Raw genomic sequence first — 18750 nt, 5'->3', positions numbered from 1 at the left:
AGAGACATATACATAGAGACACAGAGAGTGTGTGACAGAGATACACAGACACAGAGACAGTGAGTGATAGAGAGAGAGTTAGAGAATGAAATGACAGGAAGAGAGACACACAGACACAAAGACACACAGACACATAGACAGTCCAAGGCTTAGTGTAGGATAGGATAAGTTCATTATACATCCAGAGGCAGGCTAACAACATACTCATGGAAGAAGCTGTCTCTGCCTAATGAACTATGTCCTGTGCTGATATCATCTCATGCACCCAAATATCTGCAGTGTAATGATCTTTCAACTTAATCTAAGAAATGGAATTTAAACCTTGCTGGAAGAAGCTATCCATGGAAAATTCACCTATTTTACAGTAATGTGTTTCTTTTCATTTTCATGGTCCATTGATTTATTTCTTAGTGTATTTGACATTGCTCCACAAAATGGCATTGAACAATTTTTCCACGGTAACAGTAACAGCTAGACTCCCTTAAACATAAAATGTAATTCCAACGGCGGTGTCTGCAGAAGGCTTGGTACACAGAATCTCAGAAAATGGAGTCATCCTTAAATCATCGACAATTGTGGAAAAAAAAATGTCTGAACTATTGAGACGATGCAGGGTTCCAAACAGTGGAGGGAAGAAACTCCCAAAATTTTAAATCTGAAACCTACAGGTGATTCAGGAAATGTGGTTGGTGACGGATTTCTTCCTTGGAAACACAGTGACCTGAAAGGGTGTTTCACCGTTTAGTCAGTCCCAGAAAAAGATCTATGTGATGTCCCACTCAACAGAGCCTGGGTATGGAGAGAGTTAACAGAGAGAGAGAGCCTCCATGGCTTTCACAAATCCAGAGTTGGTCATTTGTTTTCGTGGAAGGGAAAAGCTCACTATGGAGACAGAACACAGAGGATTGGAACACGAATCTCAGAATGTCCATGAACTTTAAATGTTCTGACATGGTTGGAGAGGGAGAGAGAGAGAGCGAGCGAGCGAGAGAGAGAGAGAGAGAGAGAGAGAGAGAGAGAGAGAGAGAGAATAAGAGAGTCTAAGTGGGTTGGAATGTGTCTTATAACGGGGTCCTTTAAAGCTGCCTGCAGACTTAGTAACCATGAAAGATGGACAGAACAGAGGAATGCCTGAGTAAGTGCATCATGCCGGGTGCCTTGGACAGGCCAGCCTGATGACTGCACCTTTCATTCCTACTTTCTCTGAATACTGAATGTTGCGGTGTTAGAAATGGCAATTTAGGGAATAAGGATATGGAGTTCTCAAGATTCTTCTGAAGAAGGGCATTGACCATCATTGGGGAACTGAGAATGTTGTGGTAATACCGCATCCTGGAGTATCTGTTAGTTCCTTCCTTGCACAGGTCAGGTAGCACTCACTCCTGCCTCATAGACCCTGCCAGATGTCATCAGTGTAGGAGATGAAGTTTTGTTTAGAAACAAAAGTTTTTCTGAAGTCCTGGTATCAGTGATGTGAATGGAGAGATGATGGAGTGATTTCTGAAAGATATCCCAATGATGAAGAAAGGACACAGAGATCATAGAGAGGCTGAATATTATTTGTCTGGCGTTCATCTTTGGACCTGTTTGCATGGGTCCCATTGAGCTCTCTGGAACTTACAGGGGTATTTTGGTTTTACCAAAAACACAAATTGGAGACACACCAGCTGCCTCTTTATGATAGAAGTGAATTGGTTGAAAGCATTCTCATTTTGGAATGGGAAGGGTAAATTTCAGACAATAAAAAACCACATTAATTTTGCCCATGTAGAGAGGTATAGCATGCTCTTCAATATTTGTACACACACACACACACACACACACACACACACACACACACACACACACACAAAGAGTGTGGGAGAGAGAGGTAGAGAGAGAGGGACACATACAAATGTAAAGATAAGAGCTGAGTTTATGAGGAGAGCAGTTCAGAACAAATACAGCTTCAGGTACTCTCATAGGGTGCAGTGGCAAATATAGAGGACCAGACAGAGAGACAGAGACTTTGACTTAGTGTAGCAGGCAAACACATTGCAAAGCAGTTAGAATTATAGACTCCCACCCCTGTTGTAGAAACATATACATAGAGATACAGAGTGTGAGAGTCAGAGATACACAGGTTCAGAGACAGAGACAGTGAGTGAGAGAGTGAGATTTAGAGAATGAAACGACAGACAGACAGACACTCAGACAGACAGACAGACAGACAGACATTCCAAGGCTTAGTGTAGACTAGGATAAGTGCATTATACATCCAGATGCAGGTTCCCAACATAATCATGGAGGAAGCTGTCTTTGCCTAATGAACTCTGTCCTGCTGTTGGCATCATCTCATGCATCCAACTGTCTGCAGTGTAATGATCTTTCAATCTCATCTAAGATATGGAATTTAAACCTTCCTGGAAGTAGCTAACGATAGAAAACTCACATTTTTTACAGTAATGTGATGCCTTTCATTTTCCAAGTCCATTGAAGTACTTCTTAGTGTATTTGCTCCACAAAAACGTATTTAACAGTTTTTCTTCGGTAACTGTAGCATGAAGATTGCATTAAACATAAGATGTAATTCCAAATGTGATGGGGAATATACTTTTTTGTATGTTTATTTTATTGATTATTGAATAAAATTCTGTTTGACGAATGACAGAAAGTTAGACAGGACTCGGAGGCAAAGAGGATTCTGGGAAATGGAGTAGAGAAGTGGTGATCCAGGCAGGAAGTGACATATCAAGGAGACTCATATTTAAGGAAGGAAAAACAGGAAGCACCCTCTTTCCCCTCGGCTCCTGCTCCAGAGTTGCATTGTGATCCACTGGCAAGGAGGGATGCCATTATGCGTCCAATAAGATAAGTCTATAAAATATATAGATGTATGATAATTGAGACTGAGCTAACAGATGAGAATCCTAGTCATTGGCCTAGCAGCATTGTACCTAATATAAGTCTTTGTGTATTCATTTGGGCCCTAACTTGTGTGAGCATTGAAAAATGGCAGTGGGGCTCAGGCAATTTTGGCAGACAGATTTATCGTAACAAAATGATGTCAGAAGTTGCATGACTCCATGACCCAAGGCTCACAAAGAAAGAGGGAAACGTGCTGCCACAGCCTGCCCTGTCGGGCTACTGAGAGTCATCAGAGCATCTTCCATATTCTCTCACCTTCCCAGCATTCTTGAGAGTTGGACTCTGGCACTCCCGAGATGGTCTTCAGGCCTTGAGGGTCCTAGGATTAGGATACTGAGCTCTCAGCGCTACAAGCTGCCTTCCTGTCTACTGAAGACTAGTCAAACAGCGGCAGAACTGGGGAAGCAGGAGAAAATGAAAAGCTGTGGATTCCTTACAGACTAATATGGTTTGATCAAGAAAGACCCCCTAAAGCTAAGATGATACAGCTTTACAGACTACAAAAACAAGGACTTGGCCAGATGTCTGTGTTTTATCATGACTCCAATGGTATATCAACATCGTCGCCAATCAACAGGAAGCAGTTTAGAAAAAAGGAAACCCAAATTCCCAAATACTGCTTATAAATGTTTGTTTTCATTTAAATGGGGTTGGTTTTTTAAATAATAATGAGCATAGTCAGTTTCTTTTTAAAGGAAAAAAGTGAATAGGATATAGGAATGAATACTTTTCATTGGTATAGATTTTCATTTATTGATACAACTTTAAAGTCAATTTTGTGGTATGTACATGTTTCCTCTTATTTAGGTATTGTGTTTATACAGATATTTTACCTATAATAATCTGAACTTATAATTATGTTAGTTAGATTTTCTAGATATACAGAGATGTTTTTAAGATAGATAGGTATTCTTCCAAACTTTCAAAGACCTACAGAAATATGACATTTAAGTTGTTTAGGGTTTTTCTTGGCAGTGAGACACAACTGCTCCTGGCAAACCAATTATGTCAGAAAGGAGGATGGGCATTGAAGAAACTTGTTATGGAGTTTGATTTCAACATGGCAAGATTAGCCATTTGAGCAAGAAACTGCTCTTGCCTGGACTGTTTGTTGATGAATAAAAAAGACATGCGGACCCACAAGAAAGAGACTGTTGAACTTACAAAACAAGACAGATAAAGGGTTGCTGTTAAAATGGAGAAGTATACCAAACACACTCTGGCCTATGGGCTGAAGGTGGATGCCCCAAAGTTACAGAGGATGTTGGGTGACTGTCCCAAAGAGCAAAGAACAGAGAGCAAAGAGGAAGTGGAATTTGAGATGGACAGGAGAGAGAGAGAGAGAGAGAGAGAGAGAGAGAGAGAGAGAGAGAGAGAATAAGACAGCATAAGTGCTTTGGGATCTGTCTTTTAAAGGGTCCTATAAACCTGCTTGCAGAGTTAGTAAACATGGAAGCCTGGATTGAACAGAGTACTGCCTGAGTGAGTGCATCATGCCAAGTGCCTTGGACAGGGGAGCCTGATGCCTGCACATTTCCTTCCCTTTTCCATAAATAATGAATGTTTGGGGGATAGAAATGGCAATTTATGAAATAAGGATATCGAGTTATAAAGACTGCATCCTGCTGAAGTAGGACTTTGACCATCAGTGGGGACCTGAGAATGTTGTGGTACTACCACATCCTGTAGTATCTGTTTGTTCCATCCTTGGCCAGGCAAGGCAGCATTCGGGCCTCCTAGACCTTGCCAGATGTCAGCAGTGTAGGAGATGAGGTTAAGTTTAGAAAAGAAAATGTTTCTTAATTCCTGGTTTAAGAGGGGTTTGTGGTCAGATGATGGAGTGGTTTCTGAGAGACAGATCCCAGATGAGGAGGAAAGGATTCTGGGATCAGTGAGAGGCTGAATATTATTTATCTGTGGTGCATCTAATTGGACCTGTTTGCATGTGTCCAACTAAGCTCCCTAGAACTTACACGAATATATTGTGTTTCCCAAAAACTTAAATTAGACACACATCAGCTTCATCTTTATGATAGAATCGACTTGGCTGAAAGCATTTTCATTTTGTAATGGGAAGGGTATCTTTCGGACGATAAAAAAGCACAATAATTTTGAAACGTAGAATGGTTTAGCATGCTCTTCAGTACACAAACAGAGAATTAGAAACAAAAACACACAAACACACAGAGAGAGAGACAGAGAGAGAGGGAGACAGAGAGAGGGGGCACTTTGCATTCCTATACGGTGAAGGCACACTGTAAAAAGGAAGATTTATAGACTTCGAACTAGGGTGTAGAGATATATACATAGAAGACAAACAGTGAAAGACAGAATACATAGAGACAGATATTGTGATTGATAGAGATAGAGTTAGAGAATGAAATCACAGACAGAAAGACAGAAAGACAGACAGACACACAGACACACAGACAAGCCAAGGCTTAGTGTAGTTTCTGATAAGTGCATATCACTTCCAGAGGCAGGCTCCCAACATATTCATGGAGGATGCTGTCTTTCCCTAATGAACTGTCCTGCTGCTGATATCATCTTATGCACCCAAGTATCTGCAGTGTGATGATCTTTCAATCTAATCTAAGAAATGGAATTTAAACCTTCCTGGAAGAAGCTAACCATGGAAAACTCACTTTTTTACAGTTAAGTGATTCCATTCTTTTTCTTATTCCATTGATATACTTCTTAGTTTATTTGACATTCCTCCACAAAAAGGCATTGAGCGATTTTACCACGGTAACAGTAACCCCTATTTTCCCTTAAAAATAAGATGTAATTCCAATGGAGGTGGTTGAAAGGGGCTAGGTATCCAACATCTCATAAGACAGTGTCAGCCATAACTCATGGAAAATTATGAAACAAAAAGTGCCTGAAGAGTGGAGACTCTACAGGGGTCTGAACAGTGGAGGGAAGAAACTTCCAAAGGCGTAAATCTGATACCCATAGGTGATTCAATGATCATGGTGAGGACCTAGTACTTGGGAAACACACCGAACTAATGGGGTGTTTCACTTTTTGGTCAGTCTCAGAACAAGATCTCTGCGATGTCCCCCTCAACCAAGCCTGGCTATGGAGATTGTTATCAGAGAGACAGCCTTCATGGCTTTAACAGTTCGAGAGTGGGTCATTTGTTTATATGCAATGGTAATGCTTGCTATGGAGACGAACACTGAGCAAAGAAACACTTATTTTAGAATGTCCATGAACTAGAAATTTTCTCAGATGTTGGAGAGGCTGAGTGGGGAGAAAGAAGAGATGAAGAGGATCATAGGAAGGTACCAGATAGCAGATAGCAGAGAGGAATTTGAAGGTGACAGAGAGAATAATACATTAGTTGTGGGTAGAGACCTGACTTTTAAAAAGGTTCTATTACCGTGACAGCAAACTTAGTAGTCATGGAACCCTGGACTGAAAATGTGCTGAGTGAATGAGTGCACCCTTCCAGGTGTCATGGGCAGGTAGCCAGATGCCAGGATATTTATTCTCACATTCACTGATTATGGAAATTTGGGTTTTTAGACTTGGTAATGCAGGGTATAATGATGTCGAGTTACAAATCCTGCTTCTTCTTGATGAAGGGGCATTGACCATTTTTGGTGGCAATGAGTATAGAGGGGATCTACCACATCCTGGAGGTCATGGTTGCTCCACGAATTTCCAGAATGTGTAGCACTATCTTGGGTATCCTAAGCCTCTGCAGATGCTAGCAGTGTAGGAGATGAGCTTTAGTTTAGAAAAAAAAATATTTCTGAAGTCCCGGTGACAGGGGATTGCATGGTCAGATGAGGGATGCATTTCCCAGGGAAAGGTATCAGATGAGGAAGAAAGGAATCTGGGATCATTGAGGGACTGAAAACTATTTATCTGGAGTGAATCGTTGGACCTTTTTTCATGGGTCTCATTCAGCTACCAAGAACTTAGGGGAATACTTTGGTTTTATCAAAAACATAAATAGTAGACACATCAGCTGCCTTTTTTTAATAGAAGCTACCTGGCAGAAAGAACTCACATGTTTGAAAAAGAAGGCTATCTACAGGACAATAAAAGAGCACCTTATTTTTTACATTTTCGACTGGTTTAACATGCTCCACAGTACTCTGATCAAGAGATACACACACACTGCTAGAGAGACACATACAGACATATAGACAAAAGGATCAAATTTGGTAGAGGACAGTCCTCAGCAAGTCCAGAGCTGCTTGTATTCATCCAGGTTGCAAATGCAAAAACAGAAGGCTAGAGAGAGAGAGAGTGGAGACTGGGAGAGAGAGTGAGTGAGAGAGAGATACAGAGTAAAACACACACAGAGAGAGAAAGAGAGGTTCAGTAAGCCGGCAGGCCCAGTGCAAAGCAGGTAGAGTTGTAGAGGCCGATCAGGGTGAAGGGACATATAAAAAGAGACAGAGAAAGTGAGAGACAGTGATACACAGAGAGAGCGACAGGGATTGATAGAGAGTTAGAGATGATAGGTCAGACAAACAGCAGAGAGACACAAAGACATACCAAGGCTTAGTGTTGCCTGAGATAAGTGAATATGGAGGATTCTCTCTGCCTCATGAACTCTGTACTGCTGCTGACATAATTTGGTACTCCCAAGTACCTGCATTCCCACGATCCTTCAATCTAATCTAAGATATAGAATTTAAAATTCCTGTAAGAATCTACCATGGAAAACACAAATTTGCTTCAGTAATGTGTGTCTTGTGTTTTTCTTGGTCCATTGATGTACATCTTGGGGAATATGACATTCCTCCATAAAATCATTTGAACAGTTTTTCCATGGTAAGCGTAACTGGAAGGATGCCTACATCATACGATGTATTTCCCATGGAAGAGTCGGAAGAAGGCTTGGTATTCCGGATCTCAGAACTCAGAGTCAGCTTGAACTCATGGTCAAGAGCAGAGCAAAATGCCTGAACATTCAAGTTGAGACAGAATTCCTAAAAGAGAAGGGAAGAAACTGCCGAAGGCATAATGCTGAAAACACAAATGATTCAGGGTATGTGGTGTTGCACCTCATCCTTGGAATTCACACCAACCTGAAGGGGTCTTTCACTGTTTGGTCAGTCTGTGAAAATGATCTTTTCAGTTGCCTGCTCACCCAAGCATGGGAATGGTGAGAGGTCACTGAGAGAGAACCTCCCTGTCTTTCTCAGCAATAGTGTTGTTTTTGCTTACGTTGAAGGGAAAGTACCAAATGGAAACTGAACACTGAGCAATGGAACTCCTTCCTACGAAATTTCGTGAACCGAGGATTTCAGACAGGGGGAGATTGTGAGATGGGGAGACAGGAGAAGAGACGAAGCAGGTCAGAGGTATAGCAGGGAGCAGATAAATGCCAGGAAGTGGAAAGTTATGGTGAGAGAGAAAGATAGAGAGAGAGATTCTCAGTTAGCAGGCAGGCCCAGTGCAAAGCAGGTAGATTTTTAGAGGCCCACCAGGGTGAAGAGACATATACAGAGAGCAGGGGCCAATAGACGGGACGAAGGGGGGGCAGAGTGAAGGGGGACACTCCAGCAGGTCCTGAGTCACCCATGTGAGCTTGTCCCTGAATGAGGATCCTAGTACGGCTAATGGACACTGAACTGCCACAGAGCCTGGGCCAGTCAGAAGCCGCATCCGAACTTGGTTCCTGGGCTGGCAGATGTAGGCAGAACTGCCACTGGGACTCAGCGTGTCAGAGCCTGCCTCCGAACTTGTATCCTGGGCAGGCATATGGATGCAGAACTGATAGTGGGCCTTGGTGTCTCAGAGCCGGTAGCCAAACTCGGATCAGGAGCAAAGATCATTGGTATCAGATGTCTCTAAGCAGTGGCAACGAATGGAACCAGAAACATCCCCTGGCCTACCTGGGCCAGTTGATGGACACAGATTTGCCACTGGACCTAGGCTTATTGTATCCCATCGCCAAAATCAGATCATGGGTGGGCAGATGGAGGCAGAACGGCCACTGGGCTTTGGTGTACCGGACCTCGTCCCAGAACTCAGATCCAGAGAAGGCAGACAGATGCAGAATTGTCACTGGGCCTCGTCGTGTCGGAAACACCTCTGAACTTGAATCTTTTGCCAGCAGATTGATACAGAAATGCAACTGTGCTTTGGCATGTTGGAGCCCAACACATAGCTTGGATCCTGGGACGACAGATGGATGCAGAACTGCCACTGTGCCTCAGTGTGTCATATACCACTGCCTAACTCAGATCTTGGTCCAGCATATGGAGGTGGAACTACCCCTGAGACTCGGCGTGTCAGAGCCTGCTGTCGAATTGGGATCAGGCTCTCAGATCACTGATGTCAGATGACTCTATTCATTGACGTCGAATGGAACAAGAAACAGCCCCTGGCCTACCTGAGCCAGCGGATGGACACAGACCTGCCAATGTGCCTCGGCATTTCAGAGCCCATTGCCAATCTTGGATACTGGGCTGGCAGATAAACACAGAACTGCCACTGTGCCTCGGTGTGTCGTATTCGGCTGCCACACTTCGATCCTGTGCTAGTGTATGGATTCAGAATTACCACTGGGACTAGGCGAGTATGAGTCCAACTCAGAAATCGGATACTGTGTCAGCAGATGGAGGCAGAACTACCACTTGGCCAGGGCATGTTGGAGCTTCCACTGAACTTGGATCCAGAGCACAGATCACTGGAGTCATATGATTCTAAGCAGTGATGACCAATGGAACTAGAAATGGCCCCTGACCTTCATGGGCCTGCAGATGGACACAGAGCTGCCACTTGGCATTGGTGTGTTGTGTACTGCTGCTGAACTCAGGTCCTGGGCCGGCATGTGTAGGCAGAATATTCACAGGGATATTGCGTGTTGGAGCCCAATGCAGAAATCGGATCCAGGCAAGGCAGATGGATGCAGAACTGCCACTGGGCCTTGGCGTGTCATATACCGCTGCCAAACTTGGATCCTGGGCAAGCATATGGATGCAGAACTGCCACTTGGCCTCGGCATGTCAAAGCCAGCCTCCAAATTCAGATCCTGGGACCACAGAAGAAACAATAACAGCCACTGGGATTCTGCATGTAGGAGCTCGCCCTGGAACTTGGATCTAGAGCACATATCACTGGTGTCAGATGACTTTAATCAGTGACGACGAATGGAACCAAAATCCTACATGGGCCAGCGGAAGGACTAAGTACTGCCACTATGCCTCGGCATTTCAGAACCCATTGCGGAACTCAGATCCTGGGCTGGCAGATAAACACAGAACTGCCACTGGGCCTTGGCATGTAGGAAAATGCCGTGGAACTCAGATAAGGCACATAGATCACTGGTGTCAGATGACTCTTAGCAGTGACGATGAATGGAACCAGAAATAGCCCCTGGCCTACTTTTGCCAGCACATGGACATAGAACTGCCCCTGTGCCTCAGTATTTCAGAACCCTTTGCCAAACTCAGATCATGTGCTGTTTGGCAATGAGCCCAAGTCACGCCAGCAGCTAGACACAGGGCTGCCAGTGGATCTTGGCATGTCTTGAGCTCATTGTTGAACTCAGATTCAGTACATAGATCACTGGTGTCAGATGACTATAAGAAGTGAAAAGAAAAGGAAGCAGAAACAGCGCCTGGACTCCCTGGTCTTTCAGATGGACACAGAACTGCCAGTGGACCTTGGCTTTTCGGAGCCTGTTGCTGAACAAGGATCCTGGGTTGTCAGATGGACATAGAACTGCCACTGGGCTTTGGCGTGTCTGAGAACGCCATCGAACTTGGTTCTGGAGCACAGATCACTGATGTCAGATGGCACTAAGATGTGACTGTGAATGGTAAAAGAAACAGTCCCTGAACTCCATGGGCCGGCATATGGATACAGAATTGCAACTTGGACTCTGTGTGTAGGATCTCCCTGCCAAACCTGTATCAGTTGCACAGATCACTGGTGTTAGATGACTCTAAGCAGTGATGAAGAATGGAACCAGAAACAACCCCTGAACTCCAATGGATGGCAGATGAACAAAGAACTGCCACTGGGCCACGGCCTGACAGAGCCATTGCCAAACTTGGATCTGGCACACAGAATACTGGTGGCAGATGACTCTAAGCAGAGATAACGAAAGGCACCATAAACGGACCATGACCTCCAATGGCTGGAAGAGGGACACAGATCTGCTACTGGGCCTTGGTGTGTAGTAGCTCGCTGCCCAACCTGGACCAGCATAATGATTACTGGTGCTAGATGTCTCTCACCAATGAAGACGAATGGAACCAGAAATAGCCCCCTGACCTCCATGGGCCTACAGATGGACACAGAACTGCCACTGGGGTTTGTACTGTGGGAGCCCAAAGCAGATCTCGGATCCTGGGCCGGCAGATGGAATAATAACTGCCACTGGGACACTGCATGTAGTAGCTTGCCCAGGAACTTGGACCCAGAGCACAGATCATTGGTGTCAGATGACTCGAATCAGTGAAGAGGAATGGAACTGGAAACAGAACCTGGCTTACCTGGCATGGCGGATGTATACAGAACTGCCACTGGGCCTTGGTGTGTCATATAGCACCACCGATCTCAGATGCTAGGCCAGCATATGGATGCAGAACTGCCACTGGGCTTTGACATGTCAGAGCCCGACCACAGAACTCGGATCCTGGGATGGATGATGGATGCAGAACTGACACTGGGCATCGTAGATTCGGGGCCTGCCTCTGAACTTGAATCCTGGGCCAGGAGTTGGATGCAGAAATGCCACTGGGATTTGGCGTGTTGAGTCAACCACAGAACTTTGATCCTGAGCCGACAGATGGATGTAGAACTGCCACTTGGCTTCGGTGTGTCAGAGCCTCCTGGAGAACTCTGATCAGGTGCACAGATCACTGGTGTCAGATGACTCTATGCAGTGTCAATGAATGGAACCGGAAACAGCCCCTGGGTTACCTTGGACAGTGGATGGACACAGAACTGCCACTGTGCCTTGAGATTTCAGAACCCATTGCTGATTCTCTTAAACATATGATGTAATTCCAGTGGAGGTGACTGAAGGAGGCTTGGTACTCAACATGTCAGAAGACAGAGTCAGCCTTAACTCATTGACAATTATGGAACAAAAATGCCTGAACCATTGATACGACTCAGGGGTCTGAACAGTTGAGGAAAGAATCTCCCAAAGGCATTAATCTGAAACCACAGGTGATTCAGCAAATGTGGTGGTGGACCTCTTCCTTGGGAAACACACTGACCTCTTGCTGTGTTTCACCATTTGGTCAGTCCCAGAAAAAGATCTCTGCGATGACCTGCTCAACCAAGACTGGTTATGGAGACAGTTCACAGAGAGAGAGCATCCATGTCTTTTATAACTCCAGAGTTGGTCATTTGTTTAAAAGGAAGGGGAAAACTTGCTATGGAATCGGAACCCTGAGCAATGGAACATGACTCTTAGAATGTCCATGAACTTTAGATTTTCTGACATGGTTTGAGCTGATGAGCGGGGAGACAGGAGAAGAGATGAAGTGGGTCAGAGGAAGATACCAGAGAGAAGATAGTAGAAAGAAATCGGAATGTGACGGAGAGAATATTAGATCAGGTGTGGGAAGGGATCTGTCTTTTAAAGGGCCCTATAAGTCTGCCTACAGTGAACTATGGAACCCGGCACAGAACAGAGTACGGGCTGAGTGAGTGCGCCCTTCCAGTTGTCATGGGCAGGTAGCCAGATGCCATGACCTTCATTCCCACATGCAATTATTATGGAAATTTGGGTTCCTAGACTTGGCAACATTGGGAATAACAATGTCGAGTTCTCAATACAGCTTCTTTTTGATGAAACCAAATTGACCAACTTTGGGGTCCCTGAGAATACTGGGGTTCTACCACATACTGGAGTAGCTGGTTGCTCCATGGGTTTCCAGAATATATGGCTATGTCTTGGGCATCTTAACCTCAGCAGATATCAGCAGTGTAGGAGATGAAGTTAAGTTTAGAGAACAAAATATTTCTTAAGTCCAGGTGACAGAAAGCTGCATGGTTAGATGAGGGAGGGTATCCCAGGAAAAGATACCAGATGAGGAGGAGAAGAATCTGGGAACATTGAAAGGCTGAATACTATTTATCTGGAGTGAATCTTTGGACCTTTTTGCATGTGTCCATTAAGATCACTGGAACATACAAGAAAACTTTGGGTTTGCCTAAAACATAAATTGGATGCATTTCATCTGCCTTTTTTGATACAAGCAACTTGACTTCACATATCTCAAAAAGAAGGGTATCTATAGGACAATAAAAAGCACCTTAATTTTGCCATTTTAGAATGGTTTAGCATGATCTTCAATACTCTGACACACAGAGAGGAACACACACAGCAAACAAGTCACATACAGACACACAGACCAAAGAATCATATTTGATTGAGAATATTCCTGAGCAATTCCAGGTCTCCTGGTATTCATCCAGGTTGCAGAGACAAAGACAGTAGACCAGAAAGAGAGTGAGAGATTGGGAGAGAGAGAGTCAGAGAGACAGAGAGAGAGACAGAGAGACAGAGAGGGGAGGGCTCAGTCAGCTGGAAGTTGCATTTTAATTCAAGTAGAGTTATAGAGGGACACCCAACAGTGTGTAGGGACATACACAGAGAGACAGTGACAGTGAGTGATAGAGAATTAGAGAGGAAAATTCAGACATACAGACAGAGAGACACACAGACAAACCATGGCTTAGTGTAGGCTGCAATATTTGAATACCAGGTCCAAGGTGGTTAATCTCATACTCAAGAAAGATGCTCTCTCTGCCTCATGAACTCTGTCTTGCTTCTGACATTATTTGGTGCACCCAAGTACTTGTAATCCAATAATCTTCAACCTAACCTAATGTATGGAATTTGTACTTTCCTGTGAGAACCTACCATGCAATACTCAAATTTCATTCAGTAATGCGTGTGTTTTCATTTTTGTAGTCTATTAACGCACAACCTTGGGAATATGACCTTACTCCATAAAAAACATTTGAACAGTTTTACCAAGGTAACAGTAACCAGAAGGATGCCTTAATCATTAGATGTATTTACCATTGGCCAGGACGAAGAAGGCTTGGTACTCCCGATTTCAGAACTCAGAGTCAGCATGAACTCATGGGCAAGGTCAGAACAAAATGCCTGAACATTCAAGTCGACACAGAATACCAAAAATTAGAGGGAAAATACTGCAACAGGCATAATGCTGAAAACACAAATGATTCAGCGAATGTCTTGTTGGACATCATCCTTGGGATACAAACCCACTTGTAGGGGTGTCTCACCATTTGGTCAGTCTGAGAAAATGATCTCTGTGGATTCCCAGGCATCCAAGTATGGGCAGGGAGAGAGGTCACAGATTTAGAACGTCCATGGCTTTCTCAGCAATAGTGTTTGTCTTTTGTGTATGTTGAAGGGGAAAGTGCGAAATGGAAAGTGAACACTGAGCAATGGAACAGCTACCTTAGAAATTCCATGAACGGAGGATTTCAGACAGGGTGGGAGAGGGTGTGTGGGGAGAATGGAGAAGAGATGAAGAGGGTCAGAAAAATAGCAAACAGCAGATGGCAGATAGGATGTGGAAAGAGTGAGGGAGAGAGAGAGGGAGAGAGAGAGAGAGAATAGGAGAGCATAAGTGATTTGGGATCTGTCTTTTAACAGGGTCCTTTAACGCTGCCTGAAGACTTAGTAACCCTGAAAGCTGGACTTAACATAGTACTGCCTGATTGAGTGAAACATGTCAGGTGCCTTGGACAGGCCAGCCTGTTGCCTGTACCTTTCACTCCTACTTTCGATGAATACTGAGTGGTGGGGTATTAGAAATGGCAATTTAGGGATAAAGGATATCAAGTTCTCTAGATTTCATCCTGCTGAAGTAGGGCATTGAACATCATTGGGTACCTGAGAATGTTGTATTACTACCACATACTGGAATATCTGTTTGTTCCTTTGTTGGACAGGAAAGGTAGAACTAACTCAGGTCTCCTAGAACTCCACAGATGTCAGCAGTGTAGGAGATGAAGTAAACTTTAGAAACAAAAGTGTTTCTGAAGTCCTGTATCATAGTGGTGAATGGAGTGTTTCGAGAAAGAGAGATCCAAAATGATGAAGAAGCAAATACGGGATCATAGAGAGGATGAATACTATTTGTCTGGAGTGCATCTTTGGGCATGTTTACATGGGTCCCATTCAGCTCCCTAGAACCTACAAGGATATTTTGGGTTTACCAAAAACAAAAATTATAGACACATCAGCTGCCTCTTTATGATAGAAGTGACTTGGCTGAAAGCATTCTCGTATTGGAATGAGAAGGGTATATTTAGGAAAATAACAAAATACCCTAATTTTGCCATTGTAGAGAGGTTTAGCATGCAGTTCATTACTCAGACTGAGACGGAGATAGACACACAAACACACACACACATACACACACACACACACACACAGAGAGAGAGAGAGAGAGAGAGAGAGAGAGAGAGAGAGACAGACAGAGAGACAGACAGAGAGAGAGAGAGGGGGGGAGAGAGAGCAAAAGGGACCCATACAAATGGAGAGATAAGAGTACAGTTTAGGTGGAGAATAGTCTAGAACAAGTACAGGTTCAGGTATTCACCCAGGGTGCTGAGGCATAGTGAGAGATAGAGACTTTGGAATAGTGTAGCAGGCAAACAAATTGTAAACATTTAGAATTATAGACACCCAACCAGGGTGTAGAGATATACACAGAGAAACACAGACAGTGAGAGATAGACATACACAGAGACAGAGACACGGATAGTGAGTGCTGGAGAGAGAGTTAGAAAATGAAATGACAGATAGACACACAGACAGTCCAAGGCTTAATGTATGCATGCATGAGTGCATTATACATCCAGAGGCTGGCTACCAACATACTCATGGAAGAAGCTGCCTTTGCCTAATGAACTCAGTCCTGCTGCTGACATCATCTCTTCCACCCAATTAGCTGCAGTCACATGATCTTTCAATCTAATCTAAGAAATGGAATTTAAACCTTCCTGAAGAAGCTAACCATGGCAAACTCACCTTTTTTACAGTAATGTGATACCTTTCGTTCTCTTAGTCCATTGATATACTTCTTAGGGTATTTGATATTGCTCCACAAAATCACATTGGACAGGTTTTCCACGATAACAGTAGTATCTAGATTCCCTTAAACATGATATGTCATTCCAATGGGGTGGCTGAAGAAGGCTAGGTAGCCAACATTTCAGAAGACGGAGTCAACTATCAAAAACAAGCAAGAATAAACAATAATCAAAGGTCACAAATATCCATCAACATTAATGGTCTTAACTCCCCTATAAAAAGAAACAGATTAGCAGAATGGATAAGAAGACAGAATCCTTCCATCTGCTGTATTCAAGAAACTCACCTCAACCTCAATGTCAGATGGTACTTAAGAATTAAAGGTTGGGGAAAATCTTCCAATCAAATGGACCCAAAAATCAAACGTGGGTAGCAATCCTAATATGCAATAAATTGGACTTTAAACTAATATCAGTCAAAAGAGATGAAGAAGGTCATTTCCTACACATCACAGGAGAAATGCATCAGGATGAAATCTTAATTCTGAAAATTTATGCCGCAAATAAAAAGGCATCCACGTTTGCAAAAGAAACTTTACTAAAACTCAAATCACACATATAATCACACACAATTATAGTGGGAGATTTCAACACCCCACTCTCACCACTGGACAGAAACACCAGACAGAAAGTTAACAAAGGAACAAAAGAACTAATAGAAGTTATGGCGCAATTGGAGTTAACAGATATCTAAAGAACATTACATCCAAATACAATACAATTTACATTCTTCTCAGGGGCACATGGAACCTTGTTTAAAATCGACCACATACTTGGCAACATAGCAAACTTCAACAAGTACAAAAAAAAATGAAATAAGCCTCTGTGTCTTATCAGACCACCATGCTTTAAAATTAGAATTCAACAACAAGAAATACAGAAAACCTACAAACTCAAGGAAATTGATTAACACCCAATTGCACAATTCATGGGTCCATGAAGAAATAAAAAAAGAAATTAAAGATTTCCTAGAATTCAATGAGAATGCGGAAACAACATATCCAAACCTATGGGATACTCTGAAAGCAGTGCTAAGAGGAAAGTTCATAGCGCTAAATGCCTACATGAAGAAACAGGAGAATAATCACACTAGAGAATTAACAGCACACCTGAAAGTTTTAGAAAACAAAGAAGCCAATACACCCTGTAGGAGCAGATGCCAGGAAATAATCAAATTGTGGGCTGAAATCAATAAAATGGAAACTAGGTGAACAATACAAGGAATCAATATAACAAAAAGTTTGTCCTTCGAGAAAATAGACAAGATAGACAAACCTTTATGCAAACTTACCAAACAACAAAGAATGAAAAGGCAAATTAATAAAATCAGAAAGGAAATGGCGTCATAACTACAGATAAAGAGGAAATCTAGAGAATCATCAGGTTACACCTTGAAATCCTATATTCCTCAAAATTTGAAAATCTAAAGGAAATGGACTATTTTGTGGACAGATTTCACTTTCCAAAATTAAATCAAGAACAGATAAGCAACTTAAATAGACCTATAAACGCTAATGAAAATGAAGCAGCCATTAGAAGTCTCCTAACAAAAAAAAAAAAGCCCATGGCCAGATGGCTTCAGTGGAGATTTCTACCAGAAATTCAAATTACAGCTAATATCCATTCTCCTCAAAGTATTCCACACAATAGAAGCAGAAGGATCATTGCCAAACTCTTTTTATGAGGCTTCAATAACCTTGACACAACTAAGGAAGAGAACTACGGACCAATATTCCTCATGAACATTGATGCAAAAATTCTCAATAAAATATTGGCAAATCGAATCCAAGAACACATCAGAGAAATCATTCATCCCGATCAAGTAGTCTTCATCCCAGGGATGCAAGGATGGTTCAACATATGAAAATCCCTCATTGTAATCCACCATATAAACAGACTGAGGAAAAAAAATCACATAATCATCTCACTAGATGCCGAAAAAGACTTTGACAAAATCCAACAACCCTTCATGATAATTCCTCTAAAATCAGATACAAGGCTGTCCACTCTCTCTATTCCTCTTCAATATTGTCCTTGAAGTTCTAGCTAGAACAATAAGACAACAAAAGGAGATCAAGGGAATACAAATCGGAAAGAAAGTAGTCAAACCCGCACTATTTGCAGATCATATGATAGACTACATAAGTGACCCGTAAAACTCAACCAGGGAACTCCTACAGCTGATAAACACCTTCAGAAAAGGTTCAGGATACAAGATTACCTGAAAAAATCTGTAGCCCTAAGATATACGGATGACACATTGGTGGAGAAAGAAATCAGAGAAGCATAACCCTTTACAATTGCCACAAACAACATAAAATACCTTGGAGTAACACTAACCAAAGAAGTGAAAGTCTAGTACCAAAAGAATTTTGAAAAAAATTAAAGATACCCGAAAATGGAAAGATCTTCCATGCTTTTGGATAGGAAGAATGAACATAGTAAAAATGGCAATCTTGCCAAAAGCAATCTACAGATTCAATACAATCCCCATCAAAAACCCAGCACATTTTTTCACTGACCTTGAAAGAACAATTCTCAACTTTATATGGAGAAACAAAAGACCCATGATAGCCAAAACAACCCTGTACAATAGAGGAACTTCTGGAGGCATCACCATCCCTAACTTTAAGCTCTATTACAGAGATATAGTCCTGAAAAAAGCTTGGTATTGGCACAAAAATAGACAGGTAGACCAATGAAACCAAGGAGTTGAAAACCCTGAAATTAACCCACACACCTACGAACACCTGGTTTTTGAGAAACACTCCT

The sequence above is a fragment of the Cricetulus griseus genome, unplaced genomic scaffold, assembly GCF_003668045.3.
Source record: "Cricetulus griseus strain 17A/GY unplaced genomic scaffold, alternate assembly CriGri-PICRH-1.0 unplaced_scaffold_4, whole genome shotgun sequence".
Classification (NCBI taxonomy): domain Eukaryota; kingdom Metazoa; phylum Chordata; class Mammalia; order Rodentia; family Cricetidae; genus Cricetulus; species Cricetulus griseus.
The sequence above is the reverse complement of the archived record's forward strand: the minus strand, read 5'-3'. Positions refer to the sequence as shown.